Source organism: Coffea arabica, chromosome 2e (assembly GCF_036785885.1).
Source record: "Coffea arabica cultivar ET-39 chromosome 2e, Coffea Arabica ET-39 HiFi, whole genome shotgun sequence".
NCBI classification, from domain to species: domain Eukaryota; kingdom Viridiplantae; phylum Streptophyta; class Magnoliopsida; order Gentianales; family Rubiaceae; genus Coffea; species Coffea arabica.
The window spans coordinates 68979696-68991621 of record NC_092313.1 but is presented as its reverse complement, the minus strand read 5'-3'; the positions used below and the strand labels follow the sequence as shown (position 1 = coordinate 68991621).

Here is an 11926-nt window from a genome sequence, read left to right as displayed (position 1 = left end):
TTAGGAATTACTAGGAACCTTAATATTAAATTGTAATCGATAAATTTCGATAATCGAAACCCTCGCGAGATTAGTACACTATTAGGAGTTTAAATCACGCATGGGGATAATTCGTGAGATTATGCTCGAATCAAGGGCTTAAGTGGTCATTAGAAGGAAAAGTGAAAAGTCCAAAATACCCTCCACTACCTCACAAATTACCATGCAAACCCATCAAAATTTCTGGACAACATTATAACTCCACCACCCTAACCGGCCAATGCAAAAACTTTTACCACTCCTACACTCAACCCCTTCTCAAAACCGCGGCACCACCTTTCTCCCTCCTCATTTCTATATCACAAACCGCTACCGCAACTCCATTCCACCTCCTCTGCAACAATTCACCTCAGACCACACTCCACCTTCACCTCGTTAACATCGACTGAGATAGAGAGGGAGAGACTGAGCCGCACTCTGCAATCCGAGAGGAAAGAAAAGGAAGCTGCGAGCTGAAATCTTTTCTGTTTCTGTCAGTGAGCTTGAGGAAAGAGAGGGAGAGGCCGTGCGTGAGTTTCCTTTGCATTTTCTAAACCTCACCCAGCTGCTAATTGTCACCATTTCCATCAGTTCCAGCCGCAACTATTGCAACCACTGCAACCAGGAACATCACGTTCAATCGCGTGTGAACCAAGAGGGGAGAAACTTCAGCTTTCTGCCGTGCGTATAATCTTCTTTGTGAGGTAATTACTGAGCTAGAATAAGTTGATTAGTGATAGATTGAACTATCTATGGACATGCCTGTTGAGCTGTGCACTCGGATGATGCAATCAAGGCATGAGAAAATCTGATTAGGAAGAAATTGGAATTGCCGTGAGACTGTTTTGGGAAATACAGCTTCAATTCTGTCTCTTTGTAGTAGTCTGAGCTGATAAATGCGTTGATCTAACTAAGAACAAGATGATTAAGCTTTGCATACAGCTCCTTGGCTCGGTTAAGCAAGAAAAAAAAAATAAAAATGAAATGGATCAGCTTACATGCAAGCTTAGCCGAGGAAAACTGAATAAATTTCTGGATTTTTGGATGATTCTTGTTGCTGACCGAATCGGATTTTTGGACTAGAAATGTTAATCGACTAGCTAAGTAATTGCATGCCGAAATTGAGTACTTAATATCATGTTTTAGCCGAGTAAAAAGTTGGATTTATGACCAATTAACTGCTGGAATTCTGTTTAGCCGATGACAGATTTATTGTGGTGGAATTATTTGCCAAAATTACATGTTATTTGTTTTATTTCATGTCGGAAAATTTTGATGGTGGGCTCTATGAACTCCCACCCTTGGATTAATGATTGATGATGGATATAATGCTAGTTTAGTGCTTAAATGGGTAGATTAATGATACCTAGCTAGTCTCGACTTCAAGGGATGTGTAGTTCAAAAATGTTCAGGTTTGCCCTGTTTCAACCGCACCCCTTTTTGCAGAATTTTGAGGGTTTCATGACTTATATATCATGTTTATATGTTGAATATATGGTGTATAAAGTTTCATTTAAAAATATTGGGGTTTGGTTGGTCAATGGGATCAATTTCGTGAAGCCAGTAAATCTGGAAAACTGTTTTCGTAATACTCTGACCCGCTTTTGTATTTCGGCCATAACTCTATGCTCCGATGTCAAAATCGAGTTCCGTCAGCGGCATTTGAAACTAGATATCCCAGCCTTTCCAACGGTATATAATGTATGTTCTGGTACCATGTGTGTGAGCCGAACCAACCATTTAAAGATGACTACTCTGTTTCTCTGTTTTACAAGAACAAAATGCTGAGGCTACAACTTGTGGCTCGAATTCGATCTAGTTGTGTGCCGAATTTCAAAATGATTTCTTCTGTGAAATTATAGCTCTATGATTATGTTTTCCAATGCCATAAACCATGCCAAATTCCGAGTTAATTTGAGTGACCTGTGATCAAAATATGAAACCTGCTCTGTTCTTGAAAACCCTCCTTTTTGGGACAGATTTGATGCAAGGCTCAGTGTAGACTTGCAAATTTAATCTCTTGGTGTTAACCACCACAAATGTTGTTCTGGGATGACCCTTAAACCTTTTCTATGTAAATGAACCATGTTTAGAGGATTTTCCTTGGTCAAAAGTTTAGAAAAGGAAATTTTTATATACAAGGCAGCTTTGCCTTAAAATTTTGGAAACTTGAGTGATTTTGTTAAGTGACTTCCCGTGCCTATTTTTCTATGAAATTTGGTAGAGAGACAACCCTTATATGGTAGTATTATACTGCTAATTATGGTGTTATTCCGAGACCGTTGCATGGGTCAAATAAATTACCAAAGTTCATGACTCGAGTTTGAAAAACCCATGTTTCACAAAGGAATTTTGGTAACTTTGAGTTGCCATATCTTAGTATTCAAAACTCCGTTTCTTGTTCCGTTTGTTTTGTTATACTCTTGGATTACAACACTAATAGAGTTATAAATTTCAAAAGCTAGTTCCAAACAAGTGAATTTTTCCGAATTTTCAAAGTTGACCAAAAATCAACTTAAATCTGCCTTATGAACTAAAAACAGAGACTTTGAGCTTATTTTTGAATGTTTTCCATGTGGAATCTTAGAAAGGTGTATTCTAGGAACTTTTAGTACTTTGGAAGTAGTTTCCAACGGTACCAAGTTTTCCAATTTTGGACCTACTGAGTACAAGATCTGATTTTTCTAAGTTTGACGTGCAAAGCTGAAATTTTGCCGATTTCTTATAAACTGAAATTTTGAAAACCCGTTATTCCTTCTTGATGATAATTGGTCGCTTTAAACTTGATTTCATGAAGGAAATTATTTTTTCCTTGTGTTAATAAAACCTCACTTTTGAACCTTTATTTTGAGTGGTTAAGGTTCTTAATTTGAGGTATTGACAAGTCTACATGAGTGTAACTCCTTTCTTGAGTAATGCGTGATTATGAGTGAAAAATACTTGTCAAATTGCTTCAGGTGCCCAAGCTAGTCTTGAAGAGAATCCCAGAGGGGACAATTAAAGATTTCTCGCTCAATTACTTTTGAATTGGTGAGTGTCCTTGCTTGTTCTATGCCTACTTGATTAAAGTGCTTTCTTGACTTGATATGTGATAATTGGAAAATGGTTTCTGATCCATCGAAGTGGGCAGTGTGTACTTTATCGCACTAGCTCTTTCGAGTGGTGACTTGCTTGAAATATTTTCGTGAAATATCCTGCTTGCACTTGCTAAGCATTGAGTAGGGGAATGTACCACACCTGAGGGTGGGAGGGCCTCTTATCCTATCTCAAATGCTAAAACCTTGGAATACTTGCTAAGCACTGAGTAGGGGAATGTACCACACCTGAGGGTAGGAGGGCCTCTTATCCTATCTCATGTGCTAAGTACTGAGTAGGGGAATGTACCATACCTGAGGGTGGGAGGGCCTCTTATCCTATCTCAAGTACTAAATCACTAGGCAGGGGAATGTACTACACCTTAAGGGTGGGAGGGCCTCTTATCCTGACCTGGTAATTTCTTATTTTGTGACGTCGTTGGGTGAATCCCTCGACTAGTTTATCCAGGGGGTATACTCGAGTACTACCGCTCTCTTTTATTTTGTCGTGCGGGCCCGGAGCTGGGGTATGATCGGTGGCCGGAGTTAAGTAAAATAAGGAGTTCTACATGGACCGTTAGTAGTGAGAGTTGACGGAGGGTCAACTACGGTAATTTCTGATCAAGCGCGGAGAATGGCTCCTGAGAGCCCTGTATCCTACCGTGTGCTGTTATACGCTTTCCTAATTGTTGAATTTTAATACTCGTTACTTGCCTTATATGATTGCATGTTTTGGGCACCACTGAGCGTTAGCTCACCACACGATATTTGTTTTCCTTAACAGGTTCTGGGAATCGAGAAACTTGAAGTCTATCTTATCGTTATGTAAATATTATTTCGAATCGTACTTGTATCTTTGTTTTGGGTTGTCACTTGAAGCTGGAAAAGTGCAAACCCTAAGTTTTGGCTTGTATGAATTTATTTGAGCTTGATGAGTTTGCTGTATGGTTTATAATGTATATTTGTAGGTTGTGTTGAACTAGTCGGAGATGTATTTAAGAGTGAACGGTTGGATGTTCATTGGTAATGTTATCTCTGAAGTTAATGTGATTTAATATTCCAGTCGTTTAAAGGTTTGGCACGTCCGGATGACAAATTGTGTTTTGATTTTAAGTTATACGTGGATTAGTGGTCGGTTTGCTTGCGTGAGTCCCGGCGAGAGCTGGGCAGGCGACCCGCCAACTCTCTGGTTCACCTTAGGGGGAAGTGGGGCCGCCACAGGTGGTATCAGAGCTCTTATCGAGCTCGTGCCGGGAGAGGATTCTCGGACTGTTGGGATTGGCTTGTTAAGTGTGAAACAAAAGTCTACAGTTGGGGATATTAGATGCGTATGTTGGGTAGGAATCTCACATATAGGTGATTTACTCTTGGGACTGGCCAGCCTGAGCTGCGAATTATCCTATTGCCAGATTCTTGTACTCGAGTATTAAATACCTCATTCAATGGTGCATTTGCAATTTGGGAGGAATTTAGCATATTGCCTTATGACGTTATCAGAAATCATGAGTTGATTTGAAGAAATAGAATTAAAGAGACCAAGGCTAGCTTTTGAAAGTTAAAAGTGAAGGGCCAGTAGTGAGATCTTAAAGATTAGTGCAAATTCTACTTGTTAAAATGAATAATTTTACAATGGATTATATGCCATCTTTTACCCAAAATGTGGGTTTAAATCTGAACTTTGGGTGAAATAGTAGTTTAAGTAAGGACCAGAAGCGTCCTTTCGGCAGTGTGTTCTAGGGCATCGAATGACTAGTCCCTGTGACTGTTCAAGAACTTACTTCTATCTGAAGCGAGTGATACGAGTTTAAATGGGTAAAAAGCAGAGGCTAGTAATAGCAAATGAGAGAGTTTATATTAGAATGTAAGAAATGAGGAAATCCATAAGGATGCGACGTGATAGGAATTCTAGAGTTAGAAACTAATATGATAGAGGAATTGAAAAGAACAAGTGGGGGCTAGTGGTATTGTCCAGGACTAAACTAACGAAGGTTAAGTCGAATCTAAACTAAGGGTTGAGCTACTAGCTATGTGGCTATAATAATTTGTGTATTATTGTATTGTTTTCTTTCGTGTTTATAAAGATTTAAGTTGAGTTATGTATGAAAATATTGAATGTACCGTGAATTGTTTGGCTTTTAAAGTTGTATGAACTTTGGTATGTGAATATATGCTTTAAGTGTTTAATTTTCTTTCTCTTGGTATTCATGTTGACTTCACTTAATAATAACAAGTAAATAAATAGCAACATCTTCGCTTGATTACTTTATTCTTATCAATAGGCATAACTAGACTATGGATCTCCAAGTTAGAGGTAGAGGACGGGGGAGACCAACTAGGCAACACCCCGAGGGTAGTGGTGATAGGGAACCTGAGGTCAACCCAGACCATGGTCAGGGAAACGTGGCCGGAGATCCAGTGGCCACCGCAATCAATAGGATAACTGATGTGTTAGAGCGCATGACTGAGCACCAAGCCCCTGGACAGGTGCATCACCAAGGAGGCCCAATCGATACCGAGGATCGGGCATTAGAGAGATTCTTGAAGTTTGGACCTCCTAAGTTTTATGGAGGACCAGAACCTGAGGTAGCGGAAGGTTGGTGGGAGAGGATCTCTGATATTTTTGCCGCCCTAAATTATTCGGAAGAGAGGCAAGTGACTTTCGCAGCATTCCAGTTTGAGGGAGTTGTTCGTTCCTGGTGGAACCTAATTAGGGTCAATTGGGACAGGAATCATATTCCTAGGACCTGGGCGGACTTCACAAGGGAATTCAACGCCAAATTTCTTCCTCCTCTCATCCAAGAAAAAAGAGAGGATGATTTCATTAAGTGTAGGCAGGGGGCGATGAGTGTCGCAGAATATGAGATTCAATTCACGAAATTATCCCGTTATGCTCCGGAATTGGTAGCTACGGAGCAAAGGCGTGTAAGGAGGTTTGTGCAGGGACTGAACGTGGAAATTCAGGAGGGATTAGCTGCTGTTCGAATAGACACATTTGCTGATGCTGTAGAGAGAGCTCAAAGGGTTGAAGTTGCCAGAGCTCAAGTAAAAACTTTCCAGGCCAAAAAAAGATTTGCACCTAGCAGTAGTCGAGAGCCGACTTATGCAAATGCTCCACCGGCCAAAGTGGGTCGAGGAACGGGTGGAGTAAATAGTCATGGAGCACCACGAGGCGCTCTAGCGAGAGGAGCTGGTGCCAGAGGTGCCGGAGAAAGAGATAATGGAGCTAACGGAGGACCAAATGGAAGAGGTCAACCTAGGAACGCCTCGCAAGGAGGTCGTGTGACCACTCCCCAGGCAACTTGTGGGTATTGTAGGAAAATTGGCCATACTGAGGACGGATGCTGGAGGAAACAAGGAAAGTGTTTGAGGTGCGGAAGTAGCGAGCACCAAATTGCCGGTTGCCCGAAAATGCAAGAAGGTGAGAATTTTGAGGACAAAATTCATTTTAAGGAGGGGAGGATGTGAGAATCCTGAAAAAAAAAATATATATATATATAAATATCAGTGCATATTTCATTTGCATTTTTAATTCTTTAATAAATTTTAGCATTAAATCTAATTGTTTTAAATAAGTGCGTAGAAATAAATTTTATGTGCAAAATAAAAGAATTGTGCTAAACTATTAAATTTCCTAGTTTTGTTACATTAAATTCATATTTCGAAGGTAAATTATTTCATTGATTTAACAATTAAATTTCTTCGAATTCCGATAGCTAATCTTAAGCATTAATAATGATTAAGTTAATAAGTTTTGATATAAAAGGATAAACGAATATTAAGAATGTTAAATTTATATATTAAGGTCAAACTTGATTTTTATAGTTTAAATAATTAGGTAATAATGTTAGGAATTACTAGGAACCTTAATATTAAATTGTAATCGATAAATTTCGATAATCGAAACCCTCGCGAGATTAGTACACTATTAGGAGTTTAAATCACGCATGGGGATAATTCGTGAGATTATGCTCGAATCAAGGGCTTAAGTGGTCATTAGAAGGAAAAGTGAAAAGTCCAAAATACCCTCCACTACCTCACAAATTACCATGCAAACCCATCAAAATTTCTGGACAACATTATAACTCCACCACCCTAACCGGCCAATGCAAAAACTTTTACCACTCCTACACTCAACCCCTTCTCAAAACCGCGGCACCACCTTTCTCCCTCCTCATTTCTATATCACAAACCGCTACCGCAACTCCATTCCACCTCCTCTGCAACAATTCACCTCAGACCACACTCCACCTTCACCTCGTTAACATCGACTGAGATAGAGAGGGAGAGACTGAGCCGCACTCTGCAATCCGAGAGGAAAGAAAAGGAAGCTGCGAGCTGAAATCTTTTCTGTTTCTGTCAGTGAGCTTGAGGAAAGAGAGGGAGAGGCCGTGCGTGAGTTTCCTTTGCATTTTCTAAACCTCACCCAGCTGCTAATTGTCACCATTTCCATCAGTTCCAGCCGCAACTATTGCAACCACTGCAACCAGGAACATCACGTTCAATCGCGTGTGAACCAAGAGGGGAGAAACTTCAGCTTTCTGCCGTGCGTATAATCTTCTTTGTGAGGTAATTACTGAGCTAGAATAAGTTGATTAGTGATAGATTGAACTATCTATGGACATGCCTGTTGAGCTGTGCACTCGGATGATGCAATCAAGGCATGAGAAAATCTGATTAGGAAGAAATTGGAATTGCCGTGAGACTGTTTTGGGAAATACAGCTTCAATTCTGTCTCTTTGTAGTAGTCTGAGCTGATAAATGCGTTGATCTAACTAAGAACAAGATGATTAAGCTTTGCATACAGCTCCTTGGCTCGGTTAAGCAAGAAAAAAAAAATAAAAATGAAATGGATCAGCTTACATGCAAGCTTAGCCGAGGAAAACTGAATAAATTTCTGGATTTTTGGATGATTCTTGTTGCTGACCGAATCGGATTTTTGGACTAGAAATGTTAATCGACTAGCTAAGTAATTGCATGCCGAAATTGAGTACTTAATATCATGTTTTAGCCGAGTAAAAAGTTGGATTTATGACCAATTAACTGCTGGAATTCTGTTTAGCCGATGACAGATTTATTGTGGTGGAATTATTTGCCAAAATTACATGTTATTTGTTTTATTTCATGTCGGAAAATTTTGATGGTGGGCTCTATGAACTCCCACCCTTGGATTAATGATTGATGATGGATATAATGCTAGTTTAGTGCTTAAATGGGTAGATTAATGATACCTAGCTAGTCTCGACTTCAAGGGATGTGTAGTTCAAAAATGTTCAGGTTTGCCCTGTTTCAACCGCACCCCTTTTTGCAGAATTTTGAGGGTTTCATGACTTATATATCATGTTTATATGTTGAATATATGGTGTATAAAGTTTCATTTAAAAATATTGGGGTTTGGTTGGTCAATGGGATCAATTTCGTGAAGCCAGTAAATCTGGAAAACTGTTTTCGTAATACTCTGACCCGCTTTTGTATTTCGGCCATAACTCTATGCTCCGATGTCAAAATCGAGTTCCGTCAGCGGCATTTGAAACTAGATATCCCAGCCTTTCCAACGGTATATAATGTATGTTCTGGTACCATGTGTGTGAGCCGAACCAACCATTTAAAGATGACTACTCTGTTTCTCTGTTTTACAAGAACAAAATGCTGAGGCTACAACTTGTGGCTCGAATTCGATCTAGTTGTGTGCCGAATTTCAAAATGATTTCTTCTGTGAAATTATAGCTCTATGATTATGTTTTCCAATGCCATAAACCATGCCAAATTCCGAGTTAATTTGAGTGACCTGTGATCAAAATATGAAACCTGCTCTGTTCTTGAAAACCCTCCTTTTTGGGACAGATTTGATGCAAGGCTCAGTGTAGACTTGCAAATTTAATCTCTTGGTGTTAACCACCACAAATGTTGTTCTGGGATGACCCTTAAACCTTTTCTATGTAAATGAACCATGTTTAGAGGATTTTCCTTGGTCAAAAGTTTAGAAAAGGAAATTTTTATATACAAGGCAGCTTTGCCTTAAAATTTTGGAAACTTGAGTGATTTTGTTAAGTGACTTCCCGTGCCTATTTTTCTATGAAATTTGGTAGAGAGACAACCCTTATATGGTAGTATTATACTGCTAATTATGGTGTTATTCCGAGACCGTTGCATGGGTCAAATAAATTACCAAAGTTCATGACTCGAGTTTGAAAAACCCATGTTTCACAAAGGAATTTTGGTAACTTTGAGTTGCCATATCTTAGTATTCAAAACTCCGTTTCTTGTTCCGTTTGTTTTGTTATACTCTTGGATTACAACACTAATAGAGTTATAAATTTCAAAAGCTAGTTCCAAACAAGTGAATTTTTCCGAATTTTCAAAGTTGACCAAAAATCAACTTAAATCTGCCTTATGAACTAAAAACAGAGACTTTGAGCTTATTTTTGAATGTTTTCCATGTGGAATCTTAGAAAGGTGTATTCTAGGAACTTTTAGTACTTTGGAAGTAGTTTCCAACGGTACCAAGTTTTCCAATTTTGGACCTACTGAGTACAAGATCTGATTTTTCTAAGTTTGACGTGCAAAGCTGAAATTTTGCCGATTTCTTATAAACTGAAATTTTGAAAACCCGTTATTCCTTCTTGATGATAATTGGTCGCTTTAAACTTGATTTCATGAAGGAAATTATTTTTTCCTTGTGTTAATAAAACCTCACTTTTGAACCTTTATTTTGAGTGGTTAAGGTTCTTAATTTGAGGTATTGACAAGTCTACATGAGTGTAACTCCTTTCTTGAGTAATGCGTGATTATGAGTGAAAAATACTTGTCAAATTGCTTCAGGTGCCCAAGCTAGTCTTGAAGAGAATCCCAGAGGGGACAATTAAAGATTTCTCGCTCAATTACTTTTGAATTGGTGAGTGTCCTTGCTTGTTCTATGCCTACTTGATTAAAGTGCTTTCTTGACTTGATATGTGATAATTGGAAAATGGTTTCTGATCCATCGAAGTGGGCAGTGTGTACTTTATCGCACTAGCTCTTTCGAGTGGTGACTTGCTTGAAATATTTTCGTGAAATATCCTGCTTGCACTTGCTAAGCATTGAGTAGGGGAATGTACCACACCTGAGGGTGGGAGGGCCTCTTATCCTATCTCAAATGCTAAAACCTTGGAATACTTGCTAAGCACTGAGTAGGGGAATGTACCACACCTGAGGGTAGGAGGGCCTCTTATCCTATCTCATGTGCTAAGTACTGAGTAGGGGAATGTACCATACCTGAGGGTGGGAGGGCCTCTTATCCTATCTCAAGTACTAAATCACTAGGCAGGGGAATGTACTACACCTTAAGGGTGGGAGGGCCTCTTATCCTGACCTGGTAATTTCTTATTTTGTGACGTCGTTGGGTGAATCCCTCGACTAGTTTATCCAGGGGGTATACTCGAGTACTACCGCTCTCTTTTATTTTGTCGTGCGGGCCCGGAGCTGGGGTATGATCGGTGGCCGGAGTTAAGTAAAATAAGGAGTTCTACATGGACCGTTAGTAGTGAGAGTTGACGGAGGGTCAACTACGGTAATTTCTGATCAAGCGCGGAGAATGGCTCCTGAGAGCCCTGTATCCTACCGTGTGCTGTTATACGCTTTCCTAATTGTTGAATTTTAATACTCGTTACTTGCCTTATATGATTGCATGTTTTGGGCACCACTGAGCGTTAGCTCACCACACGATATTTGTTTTCCTTAACAGGTTCTGGGAATCGAGAAACTTGAAGTCTATCTTATCGTTATGTAAATATTATTTCGAATCGTACTTGTATCTTTGTTTTGGGTTGTCACTTGAAGCTGGAAAAGTGCAAACCCTAAGTTTTGGCTTGTATGAATTTATTTGAGCTTGATGAGTTTGCTGTATGGTTTATAATGTATATTTGTAGGTTGTGTTGAACTAGTCGGAGATGTATTTAAGAGTGAACGGTTGGATGTTCATTGGTAATGTTATCTCTGAAGTTAATGTGATTTAATATTCCAGTCGTTTAAAGGTTTGGCACGTCCGGATGACAAATTGTGTTTTGATTTTAAGTTATACGTGGATTAGTGGTCGGTTTGCTTGCGTGAGTCCCGGCGAGAGCTGGGCAGGCGACCCGCCAACTCTCTGGTTCACCTTAGGGGGAAGTGGGGCCGCCACAGGTGGTATCAGAGCTCTTATCGAGCTCGTGCCGGGAGAGGATTCTCGGACTGTTGGGATTGGCTTGTTAAGTGTGAAACAAAAGTCTACAGTTGGGGATATTAGATGCGTATGTTGGGTAGGAATCTCACATATAGGTGATTTACTCTTGGGACTGGCCAGCCTGAGCTGCGAATTATCCTATTGCCAGATTCTTGTACTCGAGTATTAAATACCTCATTCAATGGTGCATTTGCAATTTGGGAGGAATTTAGCATATTGCCTTATGACGTTATCAGAAATCATGAGTTGATTTGAAGAAATAGAATTAAAGAGACCAAGGCTAGCTTTTGAAAGTTAAAAGTGAAGGGCCAGTAGTGAGATCTTAAAGATTAGTGCAAATTCTACTTGTTAAAATGAATAATTTTACAATGGATTATATGCCATCTTTTACCCAAAATGTGGGTTTAAATCTGAACTTTGGGTGAAATAGTAGTTTAAGTAAGGACCAGAAGCGTCCTTTCGGCAGTGTGTTCTAGGGCATCGAATGACTAGTCCCTGTGACTGTTCAAGAACTTACTTCTATCTGAAGCGAGTGATACGAGTTTAAATGGGTAAAAAGCAGAGGCTAGTAATAGCAAATGAGAGAGTTTATATTAGAATGTAAGAAATGAGGAAATCCATAAGGATGCGACGTGAT

General features: G+C 39.5%; 2 long non-coding RNA genes across 2 annotated transcripts; both read left to right on the top strand.

The window, feature by feature from the left end:
- Window positions 1-363: 363 nt before the first annotated feature.
- On the top strand, window positions 364-4173 carry LOC140037361 (uncharacterized). Its single transcript, XR_011841291.1, has 3 exons — window positions 364-722; window positions 2976-3048; window positions 3877-4173. It is a non-coding gene; the product is annotated as an uncharacterized lncRNA (long non-coding RNA).
- Window positions 4174-7299: 3126 nt separating this feature from the next.
- On the top strand, window positions 7300-11109 carry LOC140037360 (uncharacterized). Its single transcript, XR_011841290.1, has 3 exons — window positions 7300-7658; window positions 9912-9984; window positions 10813-11109. It is a non-coding gene; the product is annotated as an uncharacterized lncRNA (long non-coding RNA).
- Window positions 11110-11926: the final 817 nt, after the last annotated feature.